At 41.4% G+C, this 12,151-nt stretch overlaps 1 protein-coding gene across 6 annotated transcripts in view; it reads right to left on the reverse strand.

Moving 5' to 3' along the window:
- Nucleotides 1-12,151, reverse strand: part of LOC125453489 (F-box-like/WD repeat-containing protein TBL1X) — a 362,600-nt gene that overhangs the window by 222,577 nt on the left and 127,872 nt on the right. Inside the window, exon 3 of one of the 6 annotated variants that reach the window (XM_048533166.2) lies at nucleotides 6,173-6,239. The exons of the other annotated variants lie outside the window; for them this stretch is intronic. The gene's annotated coding sequence lies outside the window, so the exon portion shown is untranslated. The remainder of the gene's footprint in view (nucleotides 1-6,172; nucleotides 6,240-12,151) is intronic. 6 annotated transcript variants of the gene reach the window in all.

Raw genomic sequence — 12,151 nt, forward strand, 5'->3', positions numbered from 1 at the left:
ATAATTCAAACTTTGATACAATGCTTTGCAGTATTGGCATGTCCTGATCTGGCAATCAAATACTTATCTACAGAAGTATGTACTATTTTTGGTTGCTCTTGGTTGACAACTTGGTTTCTTGCTGTTAGTTGCTGCAACACAATGATCAGTGATCATCAGAGTTTTCTTCGTCACTCCTTGTGTACACCATTTGTGCATTTTACATTGTTCTAACCTGGCTTCTATTCTTTTGCAATATAGCACCACAACTGGTAACAACTCCACACAATCTGGGCTGATCACGCATCTTAAAAACACTAACTCCCCTCCAAGCCAATTAGGAAATATGTCACCATTCCTTCACCGTCACTGCATCAAAATCCTGTAATTCCCCTGCTAAGGCCATTGTGTGTCAACCTACAGGATGCGGTCTGCAGCAGTCCAAGAATGCAGCTCACCACCAACTTCTCAACAGTAACAAGAGACAGAAAATAAATGTTAGCCAGTCAGTAACACACATGTCCCACGAATTTTAAAAGGAAACTTTGCTGGTATCTAGGGATTTGTGACTGAATTTCTGAATTGCACTGTCTTTCTGCTGCATGATTATGCTCCACCAGCTTGCTGGTGCTGCATCTGTCTCATTCCCCTCTGCATTTGAAGAGGAAAGTCCTGTGGTTCTTCCATTCTCGCTACCTTGGATGTAGTTTGAATCTCATGAAATGGTCACAATTCTGAAATGTGCTCACAGGTGGTCTTGCCACTGCTGGACTACTTGTACATAGCAGGTAGAAAATTTCAGGAATCCAAGCTGAATATGCATATTGGTACGGCAGTATGATTGTGTCACTGCATGGAATTATGATGCATAGAAATGATGATCTGTTTGAGAGATAGTCTCTTGTAGGATAATATCACAGTGTCACTTGTTGGGGTACATTTCTTTTAGACGTGCACTGGTAATATATTGGCAGTAGCTCCTATATCAGTTTTGGCTTTCAAACATTTGTTTTGGTGACACTGCATATTGCTCATCTTATATCATCTACATGGTGCAAGGAGTTAACAATGTGAAAGACTTGGTCATCCTCCACAGGTTGTTTGCCACTTTGATGACATGCACATGTGAATTTGGAAGGCTTTCCATTCTACCAGCATTATGGTGTTTTACCACCTTGCTTGTCACTTGGGTCATGTTGGCTTTAGAAAACATATTTTTATGCATGTGCTTAATCATCTTTAAAGCCAGGTGCTTTGAAGATGTGAAGAAATGTACGACAACCACTTCACAGCTGTGACAAACTGCACCTATGACAGATCTAATTGGCTGTTTTGCACTTTATAGACTATAACAAGTCTTATCTGGACCCAAAGCATGTAACTGATATGGGCCTGCCACTACGGTTTCATGCCAGTACCCATCTTCCAGCAAAGGAGGAATGGGGCTTTTTCACTTGCCCAGATCATCTTTCCTGAAGACTCTGACTGAAGTAGAGACAATTGCCAACCTAATCAGGCTCACTGCAAGTTCTCTTTCTGCAGAATCAGACTTAAACACTTCACTGTGGCATCTGGCAACAACATCCTCAATAGACTCTGGAGGCTTCTGTATGTACAACTCCAGCTGAACATAGAACACAGAACAGTACACAGTACAGGCCCTTTGGCCCACGATGTTGTGCTGAACTTTTACCCTGAATCTAAGGTCTATCTAACCTCCACCGCTACCTTATACTATCATCCATATGCCTATCTAATATGCTGCTAATGAGGCCGACTCCACTACCCTCTCCAGGATTGCATTCCGTGAGCCAACACTCTTGGAGTAAAGAATCTACCTGTTAATTCTCCCCGATATCCACCTCCTTTCACTTTAAAACTATGTCCCCTCGAAAAGCTACCTCTACCCTACGAAGTAGTCTTTGGGGGTCTACTCTATCTATACCTCTGATCATTTTGTAAACCTCTATCAAATCAATGAAATTGGTTAATTCAGAAGTTAATATGTATAGTTCCTCAGATTTTTTCTGAATTTTTTAAAAATCATCTACAAAAACACTGGTTATATTTATTCTGCAAAACTGATGACAAGTAATATTTTAAGAGGCCTCCTCTTGGGATAATTTATGGCTGCTTATGCAAGACATTGAATACAAAGGCAAGGAGATTATGCTGAAACTGTATATAACTTAGGACACAGCTGCAGGACTGTGTGGAGTTCTGGTCACGACACCACAGGAAGAATGTGATTGCACTAGAGAGGGTGCAGAGGAGATTCACCAGAATTTGCCAGGGCATGAGTGATTCAGCAATGAATACAGACTGAAAAGGCTTGGATTTTCCTTGAAGCAGAGAGGCTGAGTGGGGCACTGTGGTGTGCAAAGTTCTGAAGGGCATAGTTAGGGTAGAGGGGAGGTAGCCTTTTCCGTTGGTAGAGGAGTCAGTAACCAGGGAGCACAGTTTTAAGCTAGAGAGCAGGATGTATAAAAAGGGATTTCAAGGAGAATATGTTTAGCCAGAGAGTTGTAGACATCTGGAACTCACTTCCTTTAACAGCGGTAGAGTTGGAACTCTCAAGACATAGAAGAGATAATTTAAATGAGCACTTGAAATGCCGCAGCAAACAAAGATCAACGTCAAATGCTCGAAAGTAGGATCAGTATATAGATGTTTGATGACAGTGCAGACTCAGTGAACTGATGGGTCTCTTTCCATGCTGTAAACAACATAGAATTAGAGTTTTTAAACAACTACTGTTCGGCGAGGAAGTCATCTTCTAGTTCGTATACTGAGGTCACTTTGCAGGACAAAGTATCTGAAAGGTTGCTTTAACAGCCAACCATCTACTCAAAGACTGTCTGTATGCTTATCTGACCGGTTGTGTAGTTTTCTATTTTGCAGATGTTGTGCGAGTTATAGTAATCGTGGAGATTTCCAAACAGCCAGTATACATCCTTCATTCTCCTTCAAAAGAACTGTGCATCATTTTATTTCCTCTCATTGAAGGTTTCAAACACATTCCCTAGGGACAGGCACTGAATGCATTATTTTCCAGATATCACATATTTCTTACATGCTGATGAAATAGTTCCTCCTCTCTAGGTAGCTATTGGTTTGTTAGTAGACTTGCTATACACATACATTGCCTTGTGCTTTAAGAAAATCATAAAGTTATGTCACTGCCATTGAAATACAGGTAGACAGGACAAAATTAAAGCATCATATTAGCTGACTCTTTCAAGTAGTGGTAAAAGGCAATGTGCTGATCCTCACTATACCTACTGTGGATACTTAAACAAAATGGGCACAATGGTGACTTTTGCAGTCAATCAAGCTGCATGGATGGTTGATGGTTCCTTCACAAATTGGTGGATGCAATGGGGCGCCATGGCTTCCCAGCTGAGCCTGAGCCTCATCCCTCATTGCTCCATCACACCTAGGGAGTTGAACCTGTAATTGAACCCTAATTATCATCAGCATTTGATATTAATATTACTTAGTGTCCTGGGCACTGTATGCCATTTGCAAATTCTTTATTAGTGATACTGCTATATTTTTATGCTGTAACTTCGTCACTGGAATTTTTAAAGTATTTTCTGTGGCACAAAAACCTTAGATGAATGACGTGGATATTAGAAACATGTTACCATAAAACATATTTAAAATGAACAACAAAAGAGTCTTTCAAGTTTAAGAGGGAAGAAGGCTATGAGCTTAAGGAGAAGTATGGTCGTCATGCTAATGACATTGGATTAATAATCTAGAACATAGTAGCGGCTGACATCCTTTGTGCACTAAAAAATGTTCAAACGTAATGTAAATTTAGATGCAAACTGCATTTTCACTGAGTGAGACACTCAAGAATGCCATGCACAGTAATAGCCATTTGACTTGTATTGTTGCACATGAACTATATTTTTGTTAGTAAGGGGATAAGGGTATCTCTAGCTAGGCCAGCATTTCTTGCCCATCCTCAATTGCCCAAAAGGCAGTTAAGAAACAACCACATTGTTGGAGTCACATGTAGGCCAGACAAGGTAAGGAAGGCAGTTTCCTTCCCTCAAGGCCATTAGTGAACCACATAGGTTTATCCTGACAATTGGCGATGCATTCACAGTTATTGAATTCAAACTGCACAATCTGCCATGGCAGGATTCAAACCTAGGTCCTCAGAACATTATAATAAAATGTGAGGCTGGATGAACACAGCAGGCCAAGCAGCATCTCAGGAGCACAAAAGCTGACGTTTCGGGCCTAGACCCTTCATCAGAGAGCTCTCTGATGAAGGGTCTAGGCCCGAAACGTCAGCTTTTGTGCTCCTAAGATGCTGCTTGGCCTGCTGTGTTCATCCAGCCTCACATTTTATTATCTTGGAATTCTCCAGCATCTGCAGTTCCCATTATCTCCTGAGAACATTACCTGGGCCTTTGGATTAAGGGTCTAACAATATATGGCCTCCCACGAATTGCAACATCCTGTTACAAACTTTATGAACTAAGTATATTCTGGGGGGAAAGTCGTCTCTATGACTGCTCCTCTGGCCTGCTGTATAAATGTAATTCAAGCTTAATTAAAGAGGCTGTATTTGTGTATTGAACATTTACTGTTTTAGTCTTGATGAAATTTAATTTTTGATTTTAATCTCACTATAAAATCTTTCAAGAAATACACTTTTAACCCACAAGGGCTGGTGCTGAAAGCCATTCCTAAGCAAGTAAGAAAGTTCAATTATCTCATCTTTGTCTCAGATGGACTCCTGATAATCACTCATTAATTTGCTGAAGAAACTTTCTGGGGCCTTCATAAGCCTTACTGCTGGAACTAAATAAGTCTCAGTCAATGTAGGTTTTGCTGTATAAATGTAATTCAAGCTTAATTAAAGAGGCTGTATTTGTGTATTGAACATTTACTGTTTTAGTCTTGATGAAATTTAATTTTTGATTTTAATCTCACTATAAAATCTTTCAAGAAATACACTTTTAACCCACAAGGGCTGGTGCTGAAAGCCATTCCTAAGCAAGTAAGAAAGTTCAATTATCTCATCTTTGTCTCAGATGGACTCCTGATAATCACTCATTAATTTGCTGAAGAAACTTTCTGGGGCCTTCATAAGCCTTACTGCTGGAACTAAATAAGTCTCAGTCAATGTAGGTTTTGCTGATCTTATTGATGACATAATGGGTGGATTTGTCAGCATAGGTCAGGCACATTCTCCCACATATACCCAAAGTTGTAATAATCAATATGTGAAGTTCTGTGAAAGGTCAAGTCACCGAACTGCTTATTGGGATTTCACAGAATCCATAAATCACAGAATCCCTACAGTGTGGAAACAGGCCATCCAACAAGTCCACACCGACCCTCAGAGCATCCCACCCAGGCCCAAGCCCTTCGTAATCCACCTAACCTACACATCCCTGATCACTACGAGCAATTTAGCTTGGCCAATCCACCTAACTTGCACATCTTTGGATTGTGGGAGGAAACCGGAGCACCCAGAGGAAACCCATGCAAATGCAGGGAGAAAAAATGTGCACACTCCACGCAGACAGTTGCCCAAGATTGGAATCAAATCCGGGTCCCTGGTGCTGTAAGGCAGCAGTGCTAACCACTGAGCCACCGTGGTTTCTAAGAGCTTTCCACCCTGCTTCTCCAACTCAAAAGAAATTAAGAGTCTCTGGGTAACACCCTATACCACCAGAAATTTTAGGACTCCTGATCATCCACTCTGCAATTCTACCCCAAATTTTGATCCATTACAATTGTAATTCAGAATAATTGTATTATACTTGATAATACAAGATAAACCAATGTAAAAAAAAGTTCCCTTTTTCACATTTTCAAATTGTCATTGGCAGTTTTATAGAGTGCAATATATAAATATATGCTGAGTACTTTATGAATATTTATGACTTAAAAGTAGATACAGTGCAGATGCTATTTACATGACAACAGTAATAATAATGGAAAAATCAAAGTACCTATTTCATGCATGCAACATGACTCAGAAAGAATACAAGCAGTGACAGTCTGTTCAAAAAGTGTTCTACTGCAAATGGAAAGGATTCTCTGACCTGTTGTCAGAGAACATTTATATTATTTCAAAACATCCTACCTGTTACCAAACAGCAAACCTAGAAGAGGAGACAATTATGTATGGGTGCATTTAAACTATAACATTATTACTACTTACCACCAAATCTGTAGTTACAGTGCAAATGTAGCCCAAATTCAGTAATCTGGTATGATCTGAAATCAGACTGAAAAGAAACAACAACAGTGGAGTCTCATTTGCCTCAATTCAAAGTCAGTTTAGAATTTCACACCCAATTTACACTAAGCTTCCATTGGTGTTTAACTTGCATTGTGAATTCAATGTAAAATTTCAACTAACAAAAGTTTGTGGAGATGATTTGTAGCTTGGGTTGCAAATGAGGCTCAGCAGGTGCCGGTGTGTTTGAGTGCAGACGTTTTGTCACCCTTCTAGGTAACATCATCAGTGCACCTCCGGTGAAGTGTCGGTGTTCTGTCCCCCTTGTTATTTATATGCCTTGGTTTGCTGGAGTGGTTGGTATTACTTCTCAGTGGTTTGTTCACAGGGTCTAATTCAATGTGTTTGTTAATGGAGTTCAGGTTGGAATGCCAAACCTCCAGGAAATCCCTGTCATGTCTCTGTTTGGCTTGTGCTATTATGAGCATTGTCACAGTTGAACTTGTGTCCTTCTTTGTCCGTGTGTATTGGGACCAGTGAGAATCAGTCATGTCTCTTGGTGGCTAGTTGGTGTTCGTGTATTCTTATTGTCAGTTTGACTGGACACTAAATATAAACCACTGAAAAACAGAACTGGAAGTGATGCTAACCACTCCAGCAAACCGAAGCGACTCAACAAGTGGGACAGAACAACAACACTTCATCAAAGGCAAACTGACAATATTGCCTAGCAGGGTGACAAAACGTTTCCATCAAACAGACGGCACAGTGGTTCAGTGGTTAGCACTACAGCCTCACAGCGCCAGGGACAAGGGTTCGATTCCAGCCTTGAGTGACTGTCTGTGTGGAGTTTGCACACTCTCCCTGTGTCTGTATGGGTTTCTTCCGGGTGCTGTGCTTTCCTCCCACAGTCCAAAGATGTGCAGGGTAGGTGGATTGGCCATGCTAAATTGCCCATAGTGTTCAGGGGGTATGTGGGTTATAGGGGGACGGGTCTGGGTGGGACGCTTCAAGCGGCGGTGTGGACTTGTTGGGCCGAAGTGCCTGTTTCCACACTGTAGGTAATCGAATCTAAACACACTGGTTTGGCAAACAAGTCTACAACCTCATCTCTCCTAAAAATTTAAAACTTTGATTTGGGCACAGCTGGAGCACTGTGCACAATTCTCGTAACTGCACTATAGCAAGGACGTGTTGGTGCTGGAGATGATGCACAGGAGATTGACCAGGATGTTGCCTGGCATAGAGCAGTATATTTATGGACAGAGGCTGGATAAATTCAGTTACGTCCTTTACAGCATAGCAGGTTGACAGGAGACCTGATTAAAGTGTATCATATTACGAGGAACATGGACAGAGTGAACACAAAGCAGCTGTACCCCTGAGCTGAAGAATCAATAATAAAGGGGCTTAATTTTAAGATGAAGGGTATGAGGTTTATAGGGTATTTGAAGAAAACATTTTTCACCCAGGCGATGGCCTGAATCTGGAATGCATTGCCTAGTAGAGTAGTTGAGGCAGGACACCTCACAATCTTTAAAAAGGTATTTGGATGAGTGCTTGAAACATTATTACATTCAACGCTATGGACCAAGTGCTGGAAAGTGGCAGTAGTGTAAATTCAGTGTAGTTTTAAGTTGCTGCAGATTCAAAGGGTTGGAGAACCTCTTCTGTACTGTGAGATTCTATAAGTACTTACTGATCTTCAAACAGTGAATAAAACACTCTTTATATCCCCTTCCAACATTTTCTCCAAGCATGCTCAGAACACTGAAATCTCAATATCTACCATCAAGTCAACCACGTACCAATGCTCAACATTGCACTTTGATTTCTTACAATTCTTGTCGCACATTTTTCTCAAAATCAGGTTGGAGGTAATTTTTCAACTCAATCAGGGAACCTCATGCTGGGAGCAGATATCAGAGGTCTCAAGCATGATTTTCTGGCATTTCTTTTTATGGTTGGAAAATCATCCACAGCAGAGAAAATTACTTTTAATAGTCCAGCTAAAGTAAACTTGCAGGGTGATAGAGATTCTGAGAAAACAAGATGTAGAGCTGAATGAACACAGCAGGCCAAGCAGCATCAGAGGAACAGGATTTTGAAGCTTGTGAAGTCCACATTAATACCATTGGGCTGCAGGGTTCCCAAGCGAAATATGAGATGCTGTTCCCGCAACCTTCGGGTTATTCCACTAGACGTCAGCATAGATTTAATGGGCTGAATAGTCTCTTTCTATGCCATAAATGAATCTGACTCAGGTGAAAGATTAATACACAACAGCAATGAGAGGCTGGTCACTGATTCACATATCCAACTTCCCATGTTGCTAAATTTCTGATGTCAGGTATCTCACTCATCATGTGCTGAGCAAAGGCCAGGTACAATCCTGGGAACTGGGTCGGGGGTGTGAGGGGACAGTCACAGGAAGCATTTTTCCTTAGCAATGTTTGATACCCTCTCATAGCTGGCACTGAGCAGCCAAGACAAAAAGTGACAAGACAACTGCTTGTCCTGAATGATAGTCCAGAATATGATGAAATTAAATGAAAAATAGATGAAGTCATTCTCCCCAAAGAAAATAAAAAGAAGATGAACATTCTAAACTTCTGAGTTCTTAGGAAGGGTCATCGGACCTGAAACATTAACTCTGTTTTTCCCATTGCAGATTCTGCCAGACCTGCAGAGCTTTTCCAGCAAATTTGTTTTTATTCGAAACTTAGGGTTTTTATTCTGAGTTTACACTTCCACACAGACCAGATGTGAACCTTAAGCATTAGAAAAATCCAAGCATACAAGCACAATTCTTTACTGTGAACAATGGTATGTGAAATTAAAAACTCAAGCGGCAAGGAGCAAGAAAAGGCCATTGGAGCAATCAAGCCACCTGCTCCAGAGACTAGGCATTCCTCACCCCATCATAAGGTCATGCCTACCTATCAAATCTTCTATAGAGCTGGTGCTTTTAACACTTCAATCTTCAAAGCTAATTCAGCATAAGTACAGAATATCTATTTCCATTTTGATATGACAGTAAAGCAACTGCTATCTCACTTATCTTACCATCTTTCGTACTAAACTTACCAGATATTACAGTAATGAAATAATTCAGTTGCTATTTGCATGGTAGTGATGGATAATCTTTTCTAAAACCCTGGCAGTGAATGACAGAAGTCTATTCCATTACTTCGCAGTGCCCTTGAAAGCTAGCAGAAAAAAATGACAGAAATTGTTTTTAAACTATATTAAATGGACAAGTTTATATTTAGAAGCTTTACACATCAAAGGAACAACACAATCTGAGGAACTGACACAGATTATTTATGTATTCTAGGGTCAATAAACACACGACAAAGGAGAATACTCAATTAGCTCATGAGGTAGCGTCCCTAACTGAGCCGGAAGGTCCAGGTTCAAATCCTACCCATTTCAGAGGTCTATAACAACACTCCAGAACAAGTTGATTAAAAATGTCTACAATGCAGCCATTCCTCATGTATGTACAGCAGAATTTTCCCCACCCTGCTGTGGCAGGGCAATGGTGAAAAAGTTAGAAAAATACAGTAAGAATTAAAAAAGGCTATAACGTTAACATTAAGAAAAATGTTAATGTTTAACTCAGAATTTTGCTTCTGAACAGCAACTATTTCACTTCCATGGATTTGAATCTCTTTCATACACATATCCATCTTATTTATAGACCACTTCCCATTCTTCCATAGATTGTGAAGAAAAACATTTGGTTTCATTGGTGGCAATATTGGACAATGAAGAAGGTTTTCTAAGAATACAAAGGGATCTTGATCAAATGGGTCAATGGCAAATGGAGATAACAAAGTGTAGAGCTAGATGAGCATAGCAGGCCAAGCAGCATCTTAGAAGCAGAAAAGCTGACGTTTTGGGCCTAGACCCTTCATCAGAAATGGGGGAGGGGGAAAGGGTTCCAAAATAAATAGGGAGAGAGGGGGAGGCGGATCGAAGATGGATAGAGGAGAAGATAGGTGGAGAGGAGACAAACAAGTTAAAGAGGTGGGGATGGAGCCAGTAGAGGTGAGTGTAGGTAGGGAGGGGATAGGTCAGTCCGGGAGGACGGAGAGGTCAAGGGGCAGGATGCGGATAGTAGGTAGGAAATGGGGGTGCGGCTTGAGGTGGGAGTCCCTATGTGTTCATCCAGCTGTACACTCGTTATAACATAGAACATTACAGCACAGTGCAGGCCCTTCGGCCCTCGATGTTGTGCCGACCTGTCATACCAATCTCAAGCCCATCTAACCTACACTATTCCATGTACGTCCACATGCTCATCCAATGACGACTTAAATGTACCCAGAGTTGGCAAATCTACTACCGTTGCAGGCAAAGCGTTCCATTCCCTTACTACTCTGAGTAAAGAAACTACCGCTGACATCTGTCCTATATCTTTCACCCCTCAATTTAAAGCTATGCCCCCTCGTGCTCGCTGTCACCATCCTAGGAAAAAGGCTCTCCCTATCCACCCTATCTAACCCTCTGATTATTTTATATGTTTCAATTAAGTCACCTCTCAACCTTCTTCTCTCTAATGAAAACAGCCTCAAGTCCCTCAGCCTTTCCTCGTAAGACCTTCGCTCCATACCAGGCAACATCCTAGTAAATCTCCTCTGCACCCTTTCCAAAGCTTCCACATCCTTCTTATAATGCGGTGACCAGAACCGTATGCAATACTCGAAGTGTGGCCGCACCAGAGTTTTGTACAGCTGCAGCATAACCTCTTGGTTCCAGAACTTGATCCCTCTATTAATAAAAGCTAAAACACTGTATGCCTTCTTAACAGCCCTGTCAACCTGGGTGGCAACTTTCAATGATCTGTGTACATGGACACCGAGATCTCTCTGCTCATCTACACTACTAAGAATCTTACCATTAGCCCAGTACTTTGCCTTCCGGTTACTCCTACCAAAGTGCATCACCTCACACTTGTCTGCATTAAACTCCATTTGCCACCTCTCAGCCCAGCTCTGCAGCTTATCTATGTCTCTCTGTAACCTACAGCATCCTTTGTCACTATCCACAACTCTACCGACCTTAGTGTCATCTGCAAATTTACTAACCCATCCCTCTACGCCGTCATCCAGGTCATTTATAAAAATGACAAACAGCAGTGGACCCAACACCGACCCTTGCGGTACACCACTAGTAACTTGTCTCCAGGATGAACATTTCCCATCAACTACCACCCTCTGTCTTCTTTCAGCTAGCCAATTTCTGATCCAAACTGCTACATCTCCCACAATTCCATTCCTCCACATTTTGCACAATAGCCTATTGTGGGGAACCTTATCGAATGCCTTGCTGAAATCCATATACACCACATCAACCGGTTTACTCTCATCTACTTGTTTGGTCACCTTCTCAAAGAACTCAATAATGTTTGTGAGGCATGACCTACCCTTCACAAAACTGTGCTGACTATCCCTAACCAATTTATTCTTTTCTAGATGATTATAAATCCTATCCCCTATAACCTTTTCCAACACTTTACCAACAACTGAGGTAAGGCTCACTGGTCTATAATTGCCAGGGTTGTCTCTACTCCCCTTCTTGAACAGGGGAACCACATTTGCTATCCTCCAGTCATCTGGCACTATTCCTGTAGACAATGACGAGTTAAAGATCAATGCCAAAGGCTCGGCAATCTCCTCCCTGGCTTCCCAGAGGATCCGAGGATAAATCCCATCCGGCCCAGGGGACTTATCTATCTTCACCTTCTGAAGGATTTCTAATACCTCTTCCTTGTGAGCAGTAATCCCACGTAGTCTAGTAGCCTGCATCTCAGTATTCTCCTCGACAACATTGTCGTTTTCCGGAGTGAATACTGTTGTAAAATATTCATTTAGTGCTTCCCCTATCTCCTCTGACTCTATACACAACTTACCACTACCATCCTTGATTGGCCCTAAGCTTACTTTCGTCATTCTT

The sequence above is a fragment of the Stegostoma tigrinum genome, chromosome 6, assembly GCF_030684315.1.
Source record: "Stegostoma tigrinum isolate sSteTig4 chromosome 6, sSteTig4.hap1, whole genome shotgun sequence".
NCBI classification, from domain to species: Eukaryota; Metazoa; Chordata; class Chondrichthyes; order Orectolobiformes; family Stegostomatidae; genus Stegostoma; species Stegostoma tigrinum.